Raw genomic sequence first — 25,397 nt, 5'->3', positions numbered from 1 at the left:
AGAAAATCACTGGACACATACTTAAGGCAAGCAAGTAAGTCATCTGTGGAGGTTTGACAGTGTACACAAGCTTCTCTTTGCAATTTGTTAGTAATGCCTTGAATTACCAGGGGAAGGATTGCAGAGTCCGGTAGGTTAGAGTCGGCAGTGTAGAGTAAGCGCTTCTTCTCGAAAAAAATAATCCATGACTGTGCCTTCTCTGTGTCTGAATTGAAGCTATTGCGTTGTCCCATCTGTTAACCGGATTTCACTCAAAAGTGGAAAGAAAACTATCTTTCCGTTAATGTCATGAATCATGGATTGGCTTGCGATTCGCATGTCCCACCATTTTCTGGCATTGCCAGACAAAAAACGGTGCATGTTACACATTTTGTCGTCCAATGACGTCCACTGGTTTTGCACACATGCGTATTCATAACATCTGAGCCACAAGTTGGCGGCATTGGATGCCCCATTGAAACTATCAGGCTTAATGTCTTCTTGATGTGGTTTCTGTACTCTTAGCGAGTCTCAAACTGCTTCGATAATCAGTCGCTGTTGCTCATACTGCGTGGTCTGCTGCTGCAACAGCGCTTGCAACAAGGCGTTATTCGTGTGTTCCGTCTCGTTGTTAATCTATCCTTGAATGTCCCGGAAACATAATTTTAAATTCACACATGGAAGCATCGATTCGTACCGCACCTTTCTCAATGATCGAGGGCCGCTTAGTTCAGTTGACTCTCCTCAGTGATGATGCGAAGCATGCAGTTCCGATGAAGTTACCGATTCCTGATGAAGCACTGGGTCTTCACCATCAAGCTAGTAGGTCTTCACGGTCGCCTGCCCATCTGCTCTTCTTATTACCAGCATATACTACTTCAAGCCACGTGGTCGGCCGGCTGCGACAAATATAAAGTACGTACGAGTTAAAATACACTCGTTTACTTACAGGGATCCATCTGGACCACTTCTTTCTCTCCCCCCCCCCCCTATCCTCCATTTCTTGTCTCAATTCAGTCTTCTTCTTCGCCGGAACATCACATACGTCAAATGGATCCCGGCACATAAGGGAGACCACGAATGCCCCTCCCAACCTCAAAGAGAAGGCTCACCGAACGGCGCGAGAACTAACCCACCGCGGCTCGGACAGCGACGGCCCAACACCCCGCAACCCCCGGGGAAGGGGGGAGGACTGCGGCGGAGGCGATGGAGAACCAGTCGTGAACACGGGAAGCGTCACCGACGACGAAGTAGCGATATCAGACGACAGGGACAGACTGTGCACGTACCACGACATGCTGACACACTATACGAAACAAAGAGAAGCATACCCACAACCCGACGAACAACTCGACAGGTCTCAAGAAACAGATTGGAGAAGGCTGCAAACCAGAACGTCCCAAAACCCAGCACATTTAAACAGAGTAAATTCAAGACAATACCCAGACGCGAGCTGCAAGCTCTGCAAGCACGAACACGCAGACATGGCACACATCCTATAGAAATGCACAGAGAACACATCAATATATCAAGAGGACAACATAGAACCGGACCTTCTCGAGGAGCGATGGCTAAGCCATGGAATAAAGAACCGCTAAGCGCTCTGACTAGCTCGGAACTACAAGACCAACTATGGGCAATCCAGAAGGTCCGGGCAACGGCGGAAAGGCTATGCCTCACCGCACATGATACCCGGGTGGCCTGAGCCCGGGCTGGCAACGTCGCAGGTCCTTTTCTCACTAAAGTTTTTTTCCGTCCGTCCGTCCTCTACACGCGTTCATTGATCACTGTTTGAAATTGGCGCTTTAGCCCTTCAGTAGGATGGATGGATGGATGTTATGAGCGTCCCCTTTGGAACGGGGCGGTGGCTTGCGCCACCAAGCTCTTGCTACTATGCTGCCTAATATCCTACCTAGGTTAACCCATGAGAAAAAAAAAACACACTATGAACTACCACGTCCAAATTTTCTGATACCCTATTGCGAACTGTGCTTTTGTACGTCTCCGTCCTTTGTCGTATCCCTACTTTTCTTCCACCAATCCTCCAATCGCCTCTTACTGATGTCTATTGCGGACCTGTTTGCTTTACCACTGCTCCCGCTGAACCCAAGGGCTTCAAGGAGGCCAGTGGTGCCTAAATCGACCGCTGGATAGATGTCTTCACATTCTAATAAAATATGCTCCGTCGTTTCCCTAGCTTTACCGCAGCAAGCACATGCTTCTTCTTCCTTCTTATATCTCGCTTTATAGGTGCGTGTTCTAAGGCATCCCGATCTCGCTTCGAAAAGTAATGAGCTTCCCTTTGAGTTATCATAAATGGTTTCTTTCCTAATTTCGTTTTTTCCCCTTAAGTAGTTACTCATGGCAGGTTTCTTTTCCATTGCCGCCACCCATGAGATTAATTCAGCCTCTCTGACTTTCCGCTTGAAGTACTTTAGCGCTGCCAGCGCCATCAACGCATGCGAGAAACAAAACACACGATCACGTGAACGGGAGCGCTTGAACGTCACCTGAACATCGCCCCCGAGTGCTCCGTGGTCTCTGCGCATGCGTTAGCTGAGAGAAGGTGAGAAAGGAGGACACATGGACTTTACCGGATGTGACGTCACATTGTTGTTTGTTTTTGCTTTTTTGAAAAAACTACCCTCGAACTCAGACGCATGGCTTGCGTCTCGTTCGCGCGCGTACGTATGGCTGTGGTCCGCTTTTAGTTTTTGGCGAATGCTTATAGAAGCTTCAAGTTGAGGACACTGCGGTGGGCCAGGGCTTGATGACATTTGTGGCCCAGCTGCTGGTGCTACCGCGACGTACTTGGAGCAACGGTAAGTGTTGTGCGATTACCCGTTCTCTTGCTGACACGTAAAAAACCGGTTGCGCATTCGAGCTGTGGTCGATGTGATCTCGAAATTCGAAGGAACACGAAACGGTTGTCGCAGGTCCCGCAGTGATCGCAGTATAATTTATTCGTTCGTGCCTTCAACACTGCAGTTCCTACGCGTTGCACCGATGTAAAAAAATTAACAAAAAAACAGCGACATCTTCCACGCGCCAGAAATGCATGCACTCAACTAGCGTGGATGTCGTCCTATGATGTTTATCGCGTTCTTAAGTCTATTTTTCTCCATCTCTATAGGATGACTACGCTATGCCCTTCTTATTTACCCATGCAGCGCATTGCTGCATTTAATTAACTTTTTCACTGCTGACCGCGGTATGGGCGTCAGAGGCTTTCATTCGTTGCAGTGAGATAACGAAAGCGTATTTCCTTCACTTAAAGCTTCTTAGTAGCCCCTTTGCGAGCCGTCGAGTTAAATCATACAATGCGTACGTTGTGAGCGAGCTGGTAAACGAACCAACTTTACTGCTGCTGCTACTATCGCTTTTACTGGAACTTTCAAAATTAAACATATATGAGTATGAATCGGCTCACCAAGCTTTATATGCACGTCCGTTGCTTTCGTTCATAGATCATGTGCGTAGCTTTGCAACTGTGACCGATATTTAAAAAACAGCAAGAAGGCAGATGACACAAGTAGTGTGTCTGCTTTAATTGTTGTCTGTGCTGTTTTTAGAATATCAACCAACTCCACGCACTCGTGCTGTTTACAGCTAAAACGTGTTTTTTCTTGTTGCATGAGGAGCATTTGCTTCTAATTGTGGCAGTAACGTTGTGAATTGTCCTCGGCCCAGATCGCTGACTGTGTGCAAATTTGTCTAATTTGTTTCACTTTACTGCTGTCTTTACAGCTTCTGCTTATTTCCTCTGCCTGCACCTTATATTTGTTGTGTTTATTGAGACCTGGCCTGTCTCTGCCTCGTTGAAGACAAATGGACACAAGTACTGGTCGCTGTTGGTTTGTTTGGTTTGCTCAGTCTGAGCGTGGTATGTATATGCATTTGCTAAAAGGGTATGCTGCTGCATCTAATGCAGGTACTGCTTATCTAAAGGTAGATTTAATTAGTAGTGGTTTGAGTGATGTATGACACCAGGGAGTTATTGTTCTAGAAAGGTGACAAAGCTGGTCCACAAATTTAAGGTATGTAGATGCTTAACCATGTAAGTGTTCTAAGTTGCCGTGAAGTATTACACACATTGAAAATTTCAGTTGCAAAAGACATAGTAGAAGAATCCAGAAGATTTGCTGCCAGATGTCTTGAGACAATACATTGTAGAGAAAGCATTATAGTGTGAGCTGCCAATGATTGTCGTCAGCTCTAACCCATTTTTCTATATAGTCATTGTTGCTTCATAGTCTGTTGCCATCGTATGCTTGTTATAAACAAAAAATTGAGCTGCGTGACTCCCCTGATTTTTCTCGCTCATAAGCTACAAATGTTTTGATTTCGGCTGCCTTGGTTCCTCATGGTAGAAAACGAGTGTTTATTAGCCACTTGCCAGCTTCTAAGATCATGTACTTTGTAGTATGGGTGCTTTAAAGGATACTTAACATCTGCCATCATGACTGTGAGTGCTGCTGCCCAGCACTCTTAGGGCTATGCTTAGTACACATGCGCCGCTATCCAAGAAAATTGACATTGGGACAACTGCCATTTAAGCTCACTTGGTAGAGCATTGCAAGCACAAGGCAGAAAACGTGGGTTCAGCTTATCATTATTAGCATTATCATGATCTGTCTCCTGTCTTCTTTGTACATCGTCAGATAGGCTCAATAATAGTAACGTGCCTGATGGTGGGTCGTTAGTCTGGGTCCTTAGTGCAGCAGCCCAATTCTTTACCCGTTAGGCTACAGATGCATGCATAGCGCGCCAGATTAATCTCACTGGTTCTCTCATAGCAACTGATTCTTTCAGATGTTATGTGACACAGAGTTTGGGATTCTCCCGTTTCAGCTCAGATGCAACATAAAGCAGACGTTGTGTCTATTTCGGTGAGAAGTTGTGTGTGCAGTTGTTTTGGTTTCTCTGTGTTGACGTATTGTGCTTTGTATTTCATGTGGTGTTAGGCATTACCTCAATTGCAGCTTCAATGCTGTGCCCATAAAAACAGTTGTAGGTAGGTGCTCAGGAGTAATGGGAAGCTCATTCTTCCTAATTCTCTCTTGCATACAGCAGGTAGTGCGTCCAGTTTAGTGCCACGCACCTGTGTGGGGCATTTCCTTGTTCTTATTCTGCTGATGTGTTGTACATAGGGGGAAAGTCAGTCCTCTACATCATGGTTGTCAGTGCCGCTGAATACAGTGCAGTCTCAGCTTCGCTGCCTTGAAATGTCATAAGAGGTGACATCTGGGCATAAAGTAGCATCTTGCTGTCCCTTGTCATTGGGCATAGCCAAGGTTGTGGTTGTGCAACCCAAGGATCCTGGAAAAGGAGCAAAAACGTTTATTGAGCTCTAGAAAAATTTAATGAATTTCGCGGAGTCAGATGGTGTCTTCCATCTTTTTAGCAATAACCCTCTGCCTCTAGTCCAGGGCTCCGCTGGATGCCGCTGCCAGCTGGGCCCGTTGGATCAGCCCTAGTTGGATGTCCTGACAGTCGCTAGAGAGCATTCCTTTCCATTGCTCCGCACTCAGGTTTGGTGCCGCGTTTTTCTGGCAGGCCCACGTTATACGGTAGAGCGTCGGTGTTTCCTGGCACCATGGGCATTTGTCAGTGTACTGTGTGGGTTGTATTTTACTGAGTGTGTTTAAGTTCGTATATGCACCCGTCTGTAGCAGCCTCCAAGCTATGGAGTCCTCTCTAGTGAGAGAGCTATGCAGTGGGGGGTACCGCTTCCTGCTGCCCTTATAGTGGTTTAGGATAGCCGAGTATTCTCTGGGGACTGGCTCAGTTTCCTCGAGGTCATTGGTGGAGGGTGCTCGGTATGCTGTGTATTCTCGAGCTACCCTGTCAACCTCACGGTTGCCTTCCACGTCCGTGTGACCCGGCGTCCACACTATCGTGTGTCTAATTGGTTGTTCTTTTTCTGGGTTTTGTGTGTGGTGATCTTCAGAGCGAAGTATGTGGAGCGCTCTGTGACCTATTCTGCCTAACATGTAGTTTCGGCATGCTGTTTGGGAGTTGGTTAGTATTGTTAAAAACCACCTAGTCCGATAGCCCTCCGCTGCCGCTAGAGCGACGGCCGCTTCTTCAGCCTCGACTACCGTGCAGTCCCGTAGAGACGCACTGACGATTTCTCGCATGTCCGAGTTTATGCATTTGTACATAGCCACCCACTTTTCAACATCGGCGCCATCGGTACCGCAGAAACTTCCAGGATCCTTATTTATAACCCCAACGCAGTAGCGGCGGTGATAAATAAGGATCCTGGAACTTTCTGCGGTACCGATGGCGCCAATGTTGAAGAGTCGGTAGCTATGTACGAACGCATGAGTGGAATCAACAGATGGGACCCTACGCATATGCTAGTTAACCTGTTGTTCTACCTAAGAGGCATGGCAAAAGTGTGGTACGAAAACCACGAAGATGAGCTAACAAGCTGGGACCAACGCAAAGAGAAGTTGACAGAGTTGTTTGGCAAACCAGCCGGCCGTAAAATTGATGCAAAACAGGAACTGGCCTCCTTTGCCCAATCCCCCATGGAGTCCTGTCTCTTGTACATCCAGGACATGCTGGCACTTTGTCGTAAAGCAAACCCGATCACAACATAACAGAAGCTGAGAAGGTCGGGCATGTGCTTAAGGGCATTGCTGACGACGCCTTTAATCTGCTCATGTGCAAAAGCTGCCCTACAGTTGATGTTATCTTTAAAGAGTGCCGAGAATTCCAGCAGGCCAAAAGCCGATGCGTCTTGCAACCATTCGCCAGACTTCCTAATACTGCTGCAATGCAGACGTGTGAAGATCAACCCACACAGCAGCATGCACCGCCATCGGAGGACGTGGTGTAAATCGTTGACATGAACTGGATGTGATGGCGCCTGCATTTCTGTTCGCGTATCCCTGATGCTACATTTTCAGTCCCCTTCTCACAAGCTATCATTCACCAGGAACTTGAAAACATTGGTTTATGTTCTGTCTGTGCTCTTGCCAACACCAGAGCTAACAGATACCCTTCTACTATTTTTGCTCCATCCCGACGCTTCTCTCCGTGTTATCGCAACCCGACTGAGTGGACAACTGCAGACGACCAGCCGATATGTTTCATCTGCCGCCGCATTGGTCATGTCGCCTGATACTGTCGCAGCTCGTCGCCCTTAACACTTCGCACGCCGACCAACCTGAGCCGTTTTGATGAAAATGTTTCGCCCACCGCTGAATCTAACAGCGCCAACTCTGCTAGGCACATGTGGTACAGTTGCTCACCATCGTCACACGTACACCAGTCTCGTTCACCGCAAACATGTTGCCCATCTTCCTGTTCGCTGCAGCCATGTCGCCTTTGGTCCCCTGTGGCATTTGGCCACACCCGTTCGTAAAACTAAGAAATGCAGCCCTCGGAGGTGGTGCTGCATTGCCTAATGCTGCAGCAAATCCTCTGTCTATGCCCACAAGAATAAGTGTAATTGGCGTTAAAATAGACAGCATAGCTGTCCAAGCACTCATCAACAGTGGAGCCCACATATCTGTGATGAGTGCTAGCCCGTGTAGACGTTTAAAGAATTTCCTCACCCCAGCAGCTGCCCGAGTGCTTCATATGACTGACGGTGGCATGCTGGTTGTTCTTGGAATGTGTACTGCAAGTATAGCTGGCCGCCCTAGTTCTGTTCTCTTTGCTGTGATCGACTTCCCTCATAACGTTATCCTTGGATTTGACTTTTTATCCACTCATTCTGCTCTCATCGACTTAATGACCGGCGTTCTTCAGTTAGAACTGCCTCAACTAGCCGATGCTCCGAGCACCGCCTCCCCGCACTTGTGCTCACTTCACGATGTGCGTTTGTCACCCGATGCAGTTACTTACGTCACTTTGACCGCCCAGCCACAGGTTCCTGATGGTGAATATGTTCTTTGCCCCATCATCGATGTGCTTTGAACCAGTCACGGTTACTAATAATGACATCGTTTTACCGCTTCTGAATTTCAGCCTGTGCCCTGAAGTGATTCCAGCCAGCATTTTCTTGGACAGCGTTTCTAGTGGTTCTGAATTTGATGTTGAGAGTCTGCATTCTGAGAAGGGTTTATTAGTGCCAATTGCAGCTCCCAGCTCTGGTTCATTAACGGATGACTTTGCAAAAATGACTGCACTTAACCTCACCTCTACACAGGCCAGGGACATACGTCTCCTGCTTGAATCGTACAATGGCATCTTTGATTTCGGCTACAGGCCTTTAGGCCAAACATATGTTGTTCACTACCGTATAAACACTGGAGACACAAATCCTATTTGTCGGCGTCCCTATCGTGCATCGCATGAACATCGAGTCATCCAACCAGAGGTGGGCAAAACGCTCCGCAAGGGGGTCATCGAGCCATCAGCCAGCCCTTGGGCTTCGCCTGTCGTCCGTGTGAAAAAAGAAAGATGGTGCCTGGCATTTTTGCGTCAATTATTGCCACTTAAATGGGATCACACGAAAAGATGTCTACTCACTACCATGCATCGATGACGCCTTGGACTGCTTGCACAGTGCTAAATACTTATCGTCCATCGATCTTCGATCCAGCTACTGGCAGATTTCAGTTGATGAAATGGTTGGAGAAGACAGCCGTCATCATGCCGGATGGCTTATATCAGTTCAAAGTCATGCCCTTTGGCCTATGCAATGCTCCAGCGACATTTGAACGTCTGATGGACTCTCTTCTGCGAGGCTACATATGGACCACCTGTCTTTGTTACCTTTATGAAGCTGTTGTTTTTTCTCCCATGTTCGGCAGCCGACTTACCCGACTCGCTGCCATTATTGCGGTCTTCTTAAAAGCAGACTTCCAACTGAATTCCACGAAGTGTCAGTCTGGGCGTCGTCAGATTACAGTGTTGGCACACCTCATTGACGCATCCGGTGTTCAACCAGATTCGGAAAAAGTTCGTGCCATACGCAGTTTCCCTGTGCCACATTCTGCTTCTGACGTGCGCTGCTTCGTCGGCCTGTGTTCTTACTTTCGCCGTTTTGTCAAAAACTTTGCCAACATTGCTCAGCCTTTAACAGATCTTCTAAAGGAGAACACGCCATTCTCACGGGGCCCGGAGCAGGCTGACGCTTTTGCCGCTCTCATCGGGTTTCTGACCACCCCTCCCATACTTGCCCACTTTGATCCATCTGCACTGACCGAAGTCCACACTGGTGCAAGCGGTCATGGCATCGGCGCTGTTCTCGATCAACAACACAAGGGTACCGAGTGCGTGATAGCTTATGCCAGCTGCCTGCTGTCACCTGCCGAGAGAAATTACCCCATCACCAAGTGGGAGTGCTTCGCTTTAGTTTGGGCTATCGTCACGTTCCGGCCATATTTGTACGGCTGCACATTTTCGATTGTTACAGACCACCATGCACTCTGCCAGCTGTCTTCCCTCCGGGACCCGACAGGGCGGCTTGGTCGCTGGGCTTTGTGGCTCCAGGAATTTTCATTTATTGTCACTTACAAGACTGGATGCCTCCAAAAGGACACTGACTGCCTCTCGTCACCCCGTGGATCCACTTAATCCTTCTACGCATGATCTGATGACCTGTGTGATGGCGTTCACTGACATGACTGACATGCGCGGCGAACAACAACGCGACGAGTCCTTACAGCCCATCATCGCCGGAATACAATCACTCCAGCAGCACTGACGGCACATGCCGCATGTTCGTGTCGCACAACGGCATCCTCTACCACAGCACTATCAACGCTGATGGCCCTGAGTTGCTCCTTGTCCCTCCTTGTCATCTGCAATCTGTTCTTGAATGTCACGATGCACCGACGGCGGGACACCTTGGAGTTTTGCGTACATACGATCACGTACGACACCGGTTCTTCTGGCTGGGTCTCTACTGCTTACTGCACTCTTATGTCGCAACTTGTGAATTGTGTCGGCACCGAGAGAAACCTCCCCGACCACCTGTCGGATGACTCCATCCAGTTGAAGTTCCTTCCGAACCGTTCTCTCGCTTAGGCCTTGACTTGCCTGGCACTTTTCCGACGACTAGAGTTAACAAGTCGATTGCCATCGCTACTGATTACACGACACGCTACGCGATAACAAAGGTGTTGCCAACTATAGTTGTGCAACAGACATCGTTGATTTTCTCCATCATTGTTGTGAATGTGACCAAGTTCTCGTGGCATTATATTGTAAATACAGTCTTTCTATACTTCCAACATCCCCATAACAGTATGCTTTGCCTCTGGCATGTTCATGATCACCGATGGCATACAAAATAGTGATGCAGACTAAGCTTCGCAAAGAATTAATGTTCCATCTCTTCCTTACAGGCTGCTGTGTTTCAACTAAATCTGCGTTTCCTGTGTCCAGCGGTCTCGTTGCTCAATTAGTGCTTGCCTATTTCTGTTGCACTGCAACCCACTAATGTTAAAATGTGATACTTCTCCTTTTTTCCGTTGTCCTCCTGTCCTTTTACACTGCTGCAAACTTTTAGATTTCGATGCTCGAATGATTAATACAACAATTGATGCTACCATATTATGTGAAGACTGTCATGACGGCAATAATTTAGGTGGACCTGAAACTAAATTAAAAAAAAAAGAAAACAGACGTGTGAGTAGGAATAACTTGTGACCAAACTGGCTCCATGCTAAACTTTGCCTCAAGGAAATTGGTCTTAAAAGTCTCAAACCCTTTTCATGCTCTCGTGACTGTCTAATAGACAGTCACGGAAGTTGCACAAAAAGGAGTGCCTTTCTGTTGGGGAACTGTTTTTATCACGAGTATGCTATACAGCACCAGTTGTGCTATGAGCAGGCACAACTGCACATACAAGCTATAGCCTGAACTTTAAAATAATTTCAGATCTATTTGTGAACTTCCCAAGCCACTTCACAACTGCAAGCTGAATCTGATGTATGCTGTCTCAGGGTCATGACCTATATTTGGGGGAAGACTAAGAATGCAGCCTGTGACTGAAGTTTCAGTGCTTTGAGCCCACCATTTCGAAATGCTTTTTATGTGCACTCAGTAGGAGACAGTTCTCCAAGCTTCTTGATATGATTTTCAGTGATACTAGAAGCAAAGCTTATTAGTTGTATTATACTAAATTTTCATATTTTCTCTAATATACTGTGGTCGCGATAACACCACACTGCTTAAAAGGCATTGAGAATAAAAAAGCTACTTATTTGCCCTAGTATAATGTAGAAATCGGCATTCTGCAGTCTGAAAAGTGAAAACAAAAACATTATCGTTGCAGCATTCACAACCACTTTAGCTGCTCATAAAATCATTGATGTACATGTAAAGAGCCTCTATGTTGTGTCTGTTAAAAACATGCTCCATCATGCTGCAGCATTATGCACATTAGCTTTGTGTAGAAGCCACAGCTGTTGCAATGTGCTGCACCGCAATGCACCTTGGTTATGTGGAAAAGCTACCATTGTTGCTATGCTCTTTACTGTTATACACGTCAACCTTGTGGCAAAGCCACTGCACTTGCAATGTGCTGCACCTCAAAACGTTTCAGGTATGTGGGAATGCACACTTGCATGCGCTAGATTTGGGCATTTTTAATGCAAATAATTATTTTTTCATACCAAGCACTTTGCAGTAGGCAATTTTACGTCCCGACTCGTTTCGGTCTTCTGCATTGAAAACAAAAATATGTTACAGTGACCCCGAGCCTGTTTCCCAGCATAACAACCTGACACTCTAGCCATTTGACCACTGTCGTGCACATACTTCTTGCTCCCCAATGCATTGCTGTGTGTATGGGATAGTGGCACGTGTATAACAGTGCATAATACATGTCAGAGCATGTGTGCATATACAAGTTGCTTATCAAACTGTGAGCATGTCAGTCTCTCCCATTCTTCCTTTGTAGCTGGACTTCGAGGTGCTTTGTTAGAATGCACCACCTTCGGGATTCGCTCACATTTCCAAGTCCCCCTCACTGTAGCAGCTAGCACAACATGGACACTGTACCTTTATGCTGTAATGTTTCTTCACTGGAGTACAAAAAGGAATTGTGTAGATCCAACATACATGTTAAAAGTGGTTAATGAGAATCTATGAAACATTCATATTTAATGCATTGTTGCAATCCAAATGATGGAAAGCGTATTTGCGTTGGCAAGCTAGCAGTAGCAGATGTCACAGGCATGTTATGCAGGGAAGCCACCTTATCACCTATAGCTGGTCTCTGTGCAGTGAGGATGAAGGTGACATGTGCTTGTTTAGTGAAGAACGTTGACAAGAGGTGTATGCACAGAGACATATGACACTTATCTTAATACTACATGTAAGGCTTGTATACTTGTGTCGCAGCGACACATACCCATTCTATGAGATGGGCCTAGAATAGGCACGTGCCCATTTGCGCATACTGCATAAGCCAAGTTTTCCACTCGTCAAAACAGCTGCCACCACAGTGTTAGGAAAGAGGCAAAGAAACCATGCCTTTGCATTCATACTCTACTCACAAAGCTTGTGTCATATATGCAATCACTCGCCATACACAAACACATTGGTCAACACTGCAATGTTTGGAAGAACCCAAACCAACGCTACATAGCCATTTACGTGCAACATAAATCCCGACTGTGTCTGGAATCTACATAATGTTTCTTAATTTTTCAGGCATTTGGTGGTAGAGGCCAGCGCATTAGACAGAAATCCTTCTTGACTGCAGCAATGTTCAGAATGTAGTATGAGGTACTCTGTCTAGCTGGAAGTTGAAGATAGAAGTTATATTAGTAGTTAAAATATAGTAGCTAGTATTGAAACTACACATGCAATCAAGGCTGAGCCACATGCGAACACGGAAGAGCAGACACACACGGTGGTCACTTGAGCTGGCATTGTGTAGCTTTACCAACAAGCCCAGCTGGACACTGAAGTAAGGCATGTTGTTGGGCTAGTCAGCTTGTAGCTTCAGCAAAATTTTAAACTGTGTGAGGAAGACAGGACATGAACAAAAGCATAGATGCATGCGCAAAGTATAGACTTCCGACTGGCTTTGTTTGGTGAAGGCAGAGAGTTTATAAGGTTCTTCAAAATGGCAAAACAAAAAACATTCGCAAAGAAATTGTGCAAGAGGCAGATATGAAAAATAGCAAGGCCACCTGTGCATTAAGAGTGCAGTAGAGTCCCAAGGTGCCCTTCTAAGAATTCTATTTCTTTCCTTGATAGGTATCAAGAAGGTGAGCTAACTTAGTTGTCACAAATTTTAGCGATGTAGAATGCTTTGATGACTTCTCTTTCTGCTTTTGAGCTTGCCTTCGAAAGGAATTTATTCTGTTCCATATGAGGCAGGCAGCTTTTGCTGTCGCAGCTCCTGCACTGCAAGAGGAGATTCTCAAGGAAAGAATTACTCAGATGGGCACATTAAGACTCTCCTGCACTCTTAATGCATACATGGCCATGATATTTTTCATCACTGCCTCATGCACAAATTATTCGCAATTGCTCCTTGTTTTGCTAATTTGAAGTACCTTATATATTCTCTGCTTTCACGAAATAAAACCAGTTGGAAGCCTGTGCTTTGTGTGTGCCTATGTTTCAGTTCATGTCCTGTCTTCCTTGCGGAGTTTAAAATTTTGCCTAACCAGCTGTATAGCTTGTGTATACAATGAGTAATTAATATTATGATGACTGCAGCACAGCAATGGTCTAGTGGCATAGTGTCGACATAGTGTAGAGATCGTACTAAGTAAAAAATCTGGAAATGCCATAAATTGTGAAATCAACCCTTATCCCTTGGTTTCCTACAGCTGCAGAGCACTTGACCACTGCAGCAGTCAGGCATGCTGTATATTGACACGTGTACTTCTTTATCGGGCGACCACTTCTCGCCACCTAACAAATGTAATCGCGCTGCGCAGGACGTGCCTGCATGTAAAAGAAGTTTCTGGAAGTTATCGATGGGTTCCATCCACTGTCTTTCACTGCAACTTGTGTTATCTAAATGCATGTGTACGTGACGTGAATAATGTGAAACTTTGTGAAAGGCACGCGGGTCCCAGCGATTGCTCTGGAACATTCGACAACAGATGTATAAAAGCCGACGCGCTTGACCCGCTCATCAGATTTTCGACGACCGCCGATCGTGTTCGCCGCTACCATCCTTCTTTGAGTGTAGCCTGTTTTTGAGGGCACAAGTTCGCCCAATAAAACGCTCGTTTCATTAATAACAGTTTTGCTGCCCACGTGACAATATTGGGGAGTGCCAGGAATTGAGAGATAGAGACAGACCGCCACTAGAAGTTCCCTGGGCCAGGTGACAACTCAAATGCATCCAAATATTTCTATATTTCACTATATAAACTTTTGTAGAATGAGGAACTTTTCAAGGGTGCAGTTCTTTCACACAAAAGAAAACTATTACTAAATAGTGACCAGTTTCTTTTGTTTTGTGAGCCAGATTGCATGTATTTGACATTGCTTACTGACTCTTACTTATTCTCGCTGTCCGATACAAGCATATGCCTTCACATGTTTTCAAACAATGTGTGGAGCCATGTTTTTGGTGGAATAAAATTGGTCCCAATACAGAGCTTCGTGGCACACCGGATCTTACTAGCAATCACGGAGAAGAAAATTCATTAGTAGTTACAAATTGGTTCGCGTTAGTTAATAATTTACTAATCCAATTCGTAGTCCTCTCAATTCGAAGTTTACTGTCTTTTGTGTATTGGACCAAGCTGATGACCCCTGGCCTGGGCGGGCCCTGGCACTTTACCTAGTGGTGGCCTTTGAAAATAGCAGTGTGGCACCAGTGGTTGCATCAGGATCTAGGCTCATGAAGATAGACAGCAACGTGCACAGGGCAAGGAGTTTGGTGGCCTGGTACTCGTCACAGTTGTGGAGAACACTATAGTTTTTGCGAGTCCTAGCCCCTACCTAGGGTACCAGTCTGTGCACTGTGTATATGTATATATATATATATATATATATATATATATATATATATATAGGATGTGCAGGATTGCTCGTTGGCAGCACGTGATCATGCGGCAGCTGACGGGCCTTCTATGTGTTTCGCCCTGGTAGTGCGGTCGTCTTTGTGATTCTAGAGCTGTGCTGGCATTGCCCAAGAACAGGGTCTAACGGCATGGTGCAGAATTGCAGAGTGGGGGTGCTCCATTCTATTCCCACTCCATTCCTACAGAGTTGTGGTTATGCGATTCCAGTCCTTATAACTTGTCAGAATTCTGACAGTTGGACCAGTCCCACTGTTTGAGTGGTCAAACTAATCTACTCCAATCCTCCAATTACAGTAAATAAAACGCTTCCCGTATAATTACTTACTACTTGCGCCCTGATACAGCGATAGCGTAGAGGTAGAGCATCCGCCTCACGTGCAGAAGGACTGTGGTTCAAATCCAGGTGCCAGCATACTTTGCCCCGGCTGACCTTCCACATATGCCCCCATGGGTAATGTCCAAAATACCGGTACGTCTATCTATTCCCGGAATTTCTAAAAAATCACGAATACCTACCGTCGGCCTCAGACATTTAACACTTGAATATATGTCGAAAGAATATGACTCCTCGGTGAGCGTGTATACAGACGGCTCGGTCTCGTCGTATGCGTCTGGTGCGGCTTTTGTCGTGCCTGCGCATCAAGTCATTCAACGGTTTCGTCTGCATAACAAGACGACTACAACATCTACGGAATTAGTGGCAATAAGAGAGGCCGTTCAATATATTGCGCGACAGCCTCCTCAAATATGGACAGTTTTCAGTGATGCAAAATCGGCTCTTCAACTACTTAGAGTGGTGTTGAAAGAAAGCGCTTACAGAGTGTTGGCTCTTCAAACTGCCGAGCTCTACACTTTAGCGCAAGAAAACGGCCACCAGATCACATTTCAGTGGATTCCTAGTCACTGCGGTATACAGGGCAACGAACTGGCCGACGCCGAAGCGAAGAAAGCACTCGAAGAACGAGAGTCACTGCTTTCAATTCCTTTTTCAAGAGCGGACGCCAACTGTCTCCTCTCCAGTGTCATCCGAAAATTGACAGCAAAGCACTGGGACAATCCGGATAATCGCCACAGACGACTCCAGAGATTGGACCGCACTATGAATTTTAGGCTACCACCGAAAATTCAACGAAGCTGTGCCAGTCTTCTGCACAGACTAAGGCTGGGGGTAGCGTTTACGCGCGTTTACGCGCACCTCATGCGACGCACCGAGTCTCCACACGTGAGGTGTGCAATGTGACTGAGACTATAGGTCATGTGCTTTGTGACTGCCCTAAGTTTGTGGAAGAGCGTGATAGGTTGGTCAAGGACCTTACGCGTCTCGACAGCGCACCGTTGTCGGAGGACGTTATTTTAGGCCCTTGGCCAGACGCTCAGTCGAGTTTCAAGGCAATCAAGGCATTACCGAACTTTTTAAAAATTACGGGCCTGGATTGCAGACTTTGAGCATGCCAAATTGCTTGCCATATGTTCTACATCTTCCTTCTATCGTCATCGTCACCCATCATGCACCTCTTTCTTCCCTCTTTCTTTCCCTCTTCCCCTTCCCCCAATGCCGAGTAGCTGGCTAGAGGAATATACCTCAGGCCGACCTCTCGGCATTTCGTGTCATTAAACTTCTTTCTCTCTCTCTCCAGGTGCCACACAATTTTCCACCGGATAAAAAAAATCCACGTTGATACAGTTGTATAAACAGGCCTGGTGGCCTGACCCCAGTGACCAGAACTGGTAATGCACTCCCTTACCAGAGCAGGATTGGCCACAACCTCCTATATGAATAGAGCAATCAAACCCCGGCCCTCGGTCCCCAGCAGCTGCGAAGCAACTGACCACAGCGGCGGTCAGACCTGTGACGCCGCAGAGGGTGCTAATAATCTCTGGATCCGGACAGGCCACCATTGGAATCTGAACCTGGCAACGTTTAACGCTAAAACGTGCTCTAGTGAGGCGAGTCTAGCAGTGCTATTGGAGGAATTAGCGGGCATTAAACGGGATATAATAGAGCTCAGTGAGGTTGGGAGGACAAATGAAGCATATACAGCGCTAAAAAGCAGGCACATCCTGTGCCACCGGGGCTTAGTGGAGAGACGAGAACCAGGAGTTGGATTCCTGATTAATAAGGATATAGCTGGTAACATACAGGAATTGTGTAGCATTAACGAGAGGGTAGCAGGTCTTGTAAAACTTAAGAAGAGGTACAAATTGAAGGCCGTACATGTCTAGCCGCCTACATCCAGTGACCAGCAAGTCGAAAGCTTCTATGAAGACAGGGAATCGGCGATGGATAAAGTCAAAACAAGATACCTTTCTCCAGCCTGCTTCTTGCCTACCCTGGCATTGAAGTCGCCCATCAGTATAGTAGAGTTTGCAGAATGGAATAATTTGCGGACAATAAATACCTTCTTCCGCAAGTGGGATAACCGAAAGTGGACTTGGAGGAGCCCGAATGGCGAGACTAGAAATGAAGTAGACCTCATACCCTGCGCTAACCCTGGCATCATACAAGATGTGGACGTGCTCGGCAAGGTGCGCTACAGTGACCATAGGATGGTAATATCTCGAATTAGCCTAGACTAAAGGAGGGAATGGAAAAAACTGGTACATACGAAGCCGATCAATGAGTTAGCGGTAAGAGGGAAAGTAGAGGAATTTCGGATCAGGCTGCGGAAGAGGTATTGGGCTTTAACTCAGGAAGAGACCCTCAGTGTTGAAGCAATGAACGAAAATCTTATGGGCATCATTAAGGAGTGTGCAATAGAAGTCGGTTGTAACTTCGTTAGACAGGATACCGGTAAGTTATCGCAGGAGATGAAAGACCTAATTAAGAAACCAACCCTTATACATAGCTTTCATTGATTACGAGAAAGCGTTTGATTGAGTAAAAACCTCAGCAGTCATGGAGGCATTACGGAATCAGGGTGTAGACGAGCCTTATGTGAAAATACTGCAAGATATCTACAGCGGCTCCACAGCCACCGTAGTCCTCCATAAAGAAAGCAACAAAATCCCAATAAAGAAGGGCGTCAGGCAGGGAGATACGAACTCTCCTATGCTATTGACGGCGTGTCTACAGGAGGTATTCAGAGACCTGGATTGGGAAGAATTAGGGATAAGAGTTAATGGAGAATACCTTCGTAACTTGCGATTCGCTGATGATATTGCCTTGCTTAGTAACTCAGAGGACCAATTGCAATGCATGCTCACTGACCTGGAGAGGCAAAGCAGAATGGTGGGTCTAAAAATTAGTCTGCAGAAAACTAAAATAATGTTTAACAGTCTCGGAAGAGAACAGCAGTTTACGATAGGTAGTGAGGCACTGGAAGTGGTAAGGGGAATACATCTACTTAGGGCAGGTAGTGACTGCGGATCCGGATCATGAGACTGAAATAATTTGAAGAATAAGAATGGGCTGGGGTGCGTTTGGCAGGCATTCTCGGATCATGAACAGCAGGTTGCCATTATCCCTCAAGAGGAAAGTGTGAAACAGCTGTGTCTTACTAGTACTCACGTACAGGGAAGAAACCTGGAGGCTTACGAAACGGGTTCTACTTAAATTGAAGACAGTGCAATGAGCTATGGAAAGAAGAAGAATGATGGGTGTAACATTAAGGGGATAAGATGAGAACAGATTGGGTGAGGGAACAAACGCGAGTTGATGATATCTTAGTTGAAATCAAGAAAAATGGGCAGGGCACGTAATGAGGAGGGAAGATAATCGATGGTCATTAAGGTTTATGGACTGGATTCCAACAGAGGGGAAGCGTAGCAGGGGGCGGCAGCAAGTTAGGTGGGCGGATGAGATTAATAAGTTTGCAGGGACAACATGGCCACAATTAGGACATGACCGGGGTAGTTGCTGTTTACGCAAGCATTTTGCAAATGCGGCTCGCTTTTAAGCACCCCTCCTTATGTCTAAAAAAACAGAAATAAACATTCAGTATACTTTTTCAACTTTTACTAAGCTTATCATATAGCTCAGTGTTGACATACAGTAATCACAGGTGAGGTTACAAAAAGCAGTAATAATTGACAGTAAACACTGCTTGGATGGTGAAAAACATGGGAATCAGGTCATTTTATTTTTGACAACAACTTTTTTTGGCATAGGAGGCTCAGGAAATGGTGATGTAGCAACACTGTAAAGACTGAATAAGATAGATGTGGAATGCCTTGATGACTTCTCTTTCTGTTTTCTTTATTTTGTCTTCGAAAGGAATTTATTCTGTTCAAGATAAGGGAGGCAGCTTTTGCATCTGCAACAGAACATCGGTGGATGTTGTGTGAAGCACTTTTTCTTTGCTTTTTCACTACCTGAGCAAGGTAACTTTCTTTGTGCTTCATCGCACGATTTCTACAGTCAACTTCCATTAATTCTACCCTGACGAGACTGACGGGTCGAATTAAGATGCAAAAACCTGCTGAAACACCGTTGATTCATTTGGCAGTATGTGCTTGCGCAATTTGCCTCTAAAACGAACATGCATCAACTTTCTATTTGTCCAAAGTATAAAACTAAAGTAGAAATGACAACTCCAAACCAAAGTGGAAACCTACGCATACCTGATTTTTTAGTATGCCAGCCAACTTTCTAAAGTCAGCTTCGCTGTATTACAGCCATGATAAGCGGTAAAGCATATACTGAAAAGATTTCGCGCCAAAGAACAACACACACAAGAAAGACAACGACACCATGGGCACCTGTGGTGTCGTCTTTCATGTGTGCGTTGATTTTTGGCGCAAAATCATTTCAGTATGCAAGATCACCAACTAGCCCAGCAGTTAACTCTTCTAACGTGAAGCATATGAATGCTACAAACATGGTTTTAGTTTCGCACTTGATTGTACAGCTAGGCAATTTTCGGCTCAATGTCCTTGGAAAACAAAAACTGTTCGTTAGAATCAGATACGTACTACAATCAGACATTGTCAGCTACCGTTACAGCTTAAAATTCTTTCTCAGCTGGGTCAAAAATAAGCATTTCAGGCAGGAGATAGCGTTTGTATAACACATTCACTGTCCCCTAAGCTCTGCTCAGGCAGACGCTGCCACTAAAAGGGGTCGTTATTGGGGTCTGGTCAAGTTCGCATTATATGGCGAATGCCAGTTTTAGGATCAAAATACTGAATGTTTAGGCCCATAGAAATGCATGGGCACCGGCCAGGACCGAATTAACTGAAAAATGAAATTAACGAGAGTCGGATTATTGGAAGTTTACTGTACACCCTTTTCTGTTCTACAAGGACTTGTCATTTTAATATGTAGTTTTCTTCTATCAGTGTGGCAATGGTGCTAAATTTAGCATTTGAAATCATCCATCGTTCCAAGGACAAGTTGCAAAGTAGGGGCACATTTTGAGACTTGAAACATTTGCACATATAAAGGCAGGACACATTAACAGCTGTCCACTTAACATAAGTTGGCTGTATTATCTGCATAGTATGTGGTTGCTTTTTTGGAATGTGGTCATTCTGTAAAAGAAAGTTTTATTTGTTTCAAATAAATTGCTGAACTATTGCTTGTGTGTTTTCCTGTGCTCTCGGTGCTGATTGCGCTTTTGAAAGTGCAGTGAGCGACTGCAGACTGAAATGCACAAGGGTTCACTTCATGTCAGGAAGGATTTTTTGGCTTGACCAAGGAGCCTTAACCCCTACCATGCATACACACTTTTGTATAAACACATCAAATGAAAGAGAGTGACCTCATCTATTTTAAAGCCTGGCAATGTTAGACAGAGTGAAGTACAAATACCATTTGCTGTTAAGAGGAAGCTTTAGCTCGGGCCCATCTCCGACGCGGCCTATTCAAATACATGTAAAACGCAAAAATGTTTTCCTGGGACTACACCTGGACTGATTTTAATGAAATTTGTTGCATTTGAGAAAGAAAGTTAAATTCTAGTGACTGTTGGAAGTGGAATTTCGATTTAGGGCCTGAATTTTGTTAAAAAGATTTTCAAATATTCGACCGTTTGAAAAAAAATAGAAGCACGTTTACAAATTCATAGGTCTGCATCAAGAACAGACATCGCGGTTCGGTAAACAGCATACATTAGATCATTCAAAGCGGACAAATTCGATAGGTCGTTTTACATATTACGTGAATTTGTTACGTTGGTTACAAGGGTTCTGCAAAAGTTGTATTTCCATATTACTAAAATTTTTTATATTCATGTGTACATCAATTTTGTCCGCTTTAGATGTACTATTAGATGCAATTCACAGAATTGTATTATCCTTCATCATTGTCAGTTAGAGTTGTAAACTTGATAGCTTCGTATCTTGGAAATTTTCAATTTCTGCCAATATTTAATAAAAAATTAATGACCTATATCGAAAATTCGGAACTAACATTCACTAGATTTCAAGCTTTTCTTTTAAATGCAACAAACCTCATCAAATTCGTTGCAGTGGTTGCCGAGAAAAATCAATTCTCCTTTTACATGTATTTAGATAGGAGCACCTGAGCTAAAGCTTCCTCTTAAGTATTGCTGCTAAAACCTCATGTTTGTGTATAGTATGCACATGCAGTGCTGGCTATGCCGTGGTTGAGCCCCGAAACAGCTTTCTCCACGCTGCTTGCTATAGCATTGCTGTGTTCTGCAAACTGAGGGCAAAACTATAACTATCTAGAAGTTCAGCAGCGCAATTGACAGCTATTTCCGTATGTTTGATGCACTCCTGGCCAGGGACTTTTCGTCCTGTAGGCAAAATAGATGGCCGCCTCGGACGCTGTTTTGGAAAAAGTGCAGCATACCTCGAAAGCTTCCTCAGAATGCTTCACCAGCAGGTTCTGCCAGCGAGTGAAGTGGGGCACAATAATCTGACTTTACATGGTGCGGCACAATACCTTAAAATGCTGCTGCTTCTGGCTTCCATTTACTATGACATGCTGGTGCACCTCAACATGGAGCAACCCCATTTTACTAAAATTCTGAATTCTTCTACCAACATGGTGTGGTGTGGCTATCTATGATCACTGTATAAAACCAGGGCAAAAAGCATGTCTAGAAAGTACAAAAGCTGGTATAACTGTAATGAATGACCTGCAGTCATCCAAAATGTGTAAAATCGCAAGAATTCGTCAAGCTCAAACACTGCAGAGTTTAACTAGTCCTGGCATAATTTTTTTTCCTATGCATGTGTAGCTGTCATTCAGTCAATTACACTACAAAACTTCAAATTCCTTCTATGTGCAACAAATATATCCTTAATGCAAACATTTAAACATGTGCCAAAGGCAGTGTGGCCCCATAACCTGGTGACAACATTGCATGGTAGGTCACAAACAAATGATGCATGCTGCAGTTCATAAGTAAGCCATGCCATTATTAGGTCATTGAAAACTGAGCATGTTAAGACCACTATGCAGCACAACATTGGTCTTTCCTTTCTGTCTTGGTGCACACTGTGGAGTGGGTGCATGTTAAAAACCTCAGGCGATTAAAGTTAAGCCGGAGTCTGCAACTATGGCATGCCTCGTAATCGTATCGTGGTTGTGACTTATAGAACACTGGAATTAAATTAATTTTAATTTAGATGTTTGAGAAGAGTCATAAGAAAATTTATTTAGTGAAGCAAGTCTTAGCACACATTAAGAATCCCTCAAAGCACACGCAGCTTTCAGTGGCATGGTATGGTCATAAAAGTTGCCATGTAGAACCAGATTAATATAAAAAAGTCCAGTCCAAAAGTTTAATGTCAGTGCTCCTTTACATGTAAGCATGAGGGACACATCTTTAAAGGCATCATCTAAATCCTGTGTAAGTATATATTGGTGAATATCAAACGGCCCTACATCTAAGGAAGTTATAGGGTGTTATAACAGGAAGCCACAAGATTTTTGGTATGCACTCTTCCTATAGAGACAATATAGGGCAGCAACAAAATAGTTGGGCTTTGTGAAGAATTCATTCAAGATCTTTGCCAATTTGGCAGGTTCACTATTACTAGAGATAATGAAGGCCAATCACCTTGAAATGCTTGCCCAAACTTCATCAGCATTGCATCACTTATTTCAAATAACTTTCTTTTTGTCATTTTGCCAGATTAAAGTTGTCGAAAACCTGCTTGGCTGGTTTCAATAACTTTTTGAGAACGGTTTGGTTCCATTCGAATGCAGCATTGTCAGTCTTTAGTGAACTAGACCCATCTTTACTGATATGCAATCAAGTAGATCAAAGCAGATGCTGTCAAAGTGCATGTGACAGAGTGTTAGGAGTGGGCATTCCTGGGTGATGTTGCCAAAAAGGGAGTTGTGAGCTTAATGCACATAGCAGCTGTAGCATATGAAAACCAGCACATTACTAATTTTTTAGATACCGCAGGGCTTCCACTGATGCTGGTCATAGTCTACTATAATTTCCACCATATATGGCCCTTGTAATCACAAGTTTTTATTGTCCTACAATATATTCCCTCTGTGTACAATCAACATCTCTGCCAAGGACAACAGAAACAATACGATTGGAAAATGCAGAATTCTCTATCTGCGGACGTGGCTGGCTGATTGCCGTATAAGATGCTTTGTGAGCTGGCATTGATGTCTAAATCTCAACTCATCTGCAAGCGTGCAAAATAGGCTTTGGGATACTTTTACCACAAGCAGAGACTAGAATGACTGTTGCCTGTGACATATGGCACATACCCATGACGAGGGATCAGCTAGGATTCCCCATGAATACAACATCAAATAGCTTTATATTCCCACTAACTTGATAGTACATAATACTGATATGTAACAAAAATAAACAACAAAGTAACTGAAAAACGGAACAGGTCTACTACGATTGAGCCACAAAGGGATTAAGATGGAAACATTTGTGTTAATAGTATGAAAAATATGTGCCTAAGATGTCATCTTCCCAGCAGCAACAACATGATCATGCACAAACCCATGACGAGGGATCAGCTAGGATTCCCCATGAATACAACATCAAATAGCTTTATATTCCCACTAACTTGATAGTACATAATACTGATATGTAACAAAAATAAACAACAAAGTAACTGAAAAACGGAACAGGTCTACTACGATTGAGCCACAAAGGGATTAAGATGGAAACATTTGTGTTAATAGTATGAAAAATATGTGCCTAAGATGTCATCTTCCCAGCAGCAACAACATGATCATGCACAAACTAGCATTACTCTTCAGGTGCGCTCCAGGCTGCTCACACCATTTTCTACAAGATTTGAAGCCCAACAGGCAGAAGGGGTCACAATTTGGCCAGTCAGAAGGGCAATGCGCTAAATACAAAAAAAAAAAAAACCTACAGGCCCACTATGCAATGCTTTTGCCAAACTATCCCAACCTTCAATGTGTGCAAGTCCACAATGACCAGGAAAAGAAGTAAACAAATTCCTTAAACATGGAATGAAAAAGAAATGTTGCGACAATTCAGAAATGAATTCTTTGTACTTTCTAGTGGCACACGGATAGACAGCCGGTGGGCACAATTTGAATTTGAACTCATGGCATTGCTGCAGGGGCAAATACCACACTCATACTTCTGAAAAGCGTTGGTTACAATGCTGATTTGGAAGGGAAACATTGCAAATACTTCTTCAGAAGTTCAAGCATCTGACCAGTAAGTTGTTGAGCATGACTAGGGGAAATATCAACTTCACAAATAGCACCATTTCAAATAAACTGGCCCACTGCATTACTATTTTTCTAAAAGCCTCTGTGCGCGTTAATACAACCTCAACCTGAGGCAGCTTAAATCTAGGTCCCATGGAATCAATAAATACAGCGGCGAGTATAACACTTAAATTTGCTATCTTGCGAACATGAGCGAAAACTTCAATTTGAAAAGGTTTGCTCGAAAGGAAAACTCACGGCTGTAACTCTGCTGCTCGTCGCCAGTTGTGTTAATAATAATAATAAAAAACATCTGCACGATGAATAGACACTTCGATATTTGAAGCAGCTCGTTAGTGGATATCAAGGAATGTGCACTGGAAAAGAGCGAAACATGTAATCGACTGACTGACGGAAGTAAGGCTCACAGGATAAGTTTTCTCTGCCTACACCGATAATGCAGAACGTATTGTGCAATTAAATCGCCCGTAATGCGCAGCAATTACCGCACTCGATTGAAGTCGCCATCGCAACGACGCGCCATTTATTTCAGGACCACGAAAAACAAGGTATTCACTTAAGTACAGCGGCGGTTTACCTGTCGGCAAGCCCCTAACTCGCATATGACGAAAGCAAATCTCACGGAGTCCAAGCCCACGATTGCTCAAGTCAAACTGCGCTCGCACGAATATCGCGCACGTTATACGCTCTCGACACGCACAAAAGCGCGCGCAGAACCTCTTGCAGCCGACACGACGGCAATGGCGTATCTACGTTCGAGAGTAGCTCTTTCAAAAAAGTAAAAACAAGCAACAATGTGACGTCACATCCTGCGAAAAAGAGTTGTTCTCCTTTCTCACCTTCTCTCA

The 25,397-nt window shown here is 44.7% G+C and overlaps 2 long non-coding RNA genes across 3 annotated transcripts; one reads left to right on the top strand and one right to left on the bottom strand.

Moving 5' to 3' along the window:
• Positions 1-2,663: 2,663 nt before the first annotated feature.
• On the top strand, positions 2,664-20,463 carry LOC135908351 (uncharacterized). Its single transcript, XR_011512848.1, has 3 exons — positions 2,664-2,801; positions 3,727-3,862; positions 16,586-20,463. It is a non-coding gene; the product is annotated as an uncharacterized lncRNA (long non-coding RNA).
• On the bottom strand, positions 10,694-25,271 carry LOC135901335 (uncharacterized). Of its 2 annotated transcripts, none has more exons than XR_011512850.1 (3): positions 25,127-25,271; positions 24,787-24,905; positions 10,694-12,691 (listed from the first exon to the last, which is right to left on the bottom strand). It is a non-coding gene; the product is annotated as an uncharacterized lncRNA (long non-coding RNA). The 2 variants fall into 2 exon arrangements; XR_011512849.1 differs by lacking the exon at positions 10,694-12,691 and adding an exon at positions 18,992-19,201.
• Between the last annotated feature and the right edge of the window lie 126 nt (positions 25,272-25,397).

This window comes from Dermacentor albipictus, chromosome 3, assembly GCF_038994185.2.
Source record: "Dermacentor albipictus isolate Rhodes 1998 colony chromosome 3, USDA_Dalb.pri_finalv2, whole genome shotgun sequence".
Classification (NCBI taxonomy): domain Eukaryota; kingdom Metazoa; phylum Arthropoda; class Arachnida; order Ixodida; family Ixodidae; genus Dermacentor; species Dermacentor albipictus.
Note: the sequence above shows the minus strand (reverse complement) of the source record. Positions and strands in the feature narration are given on the sequence as shown.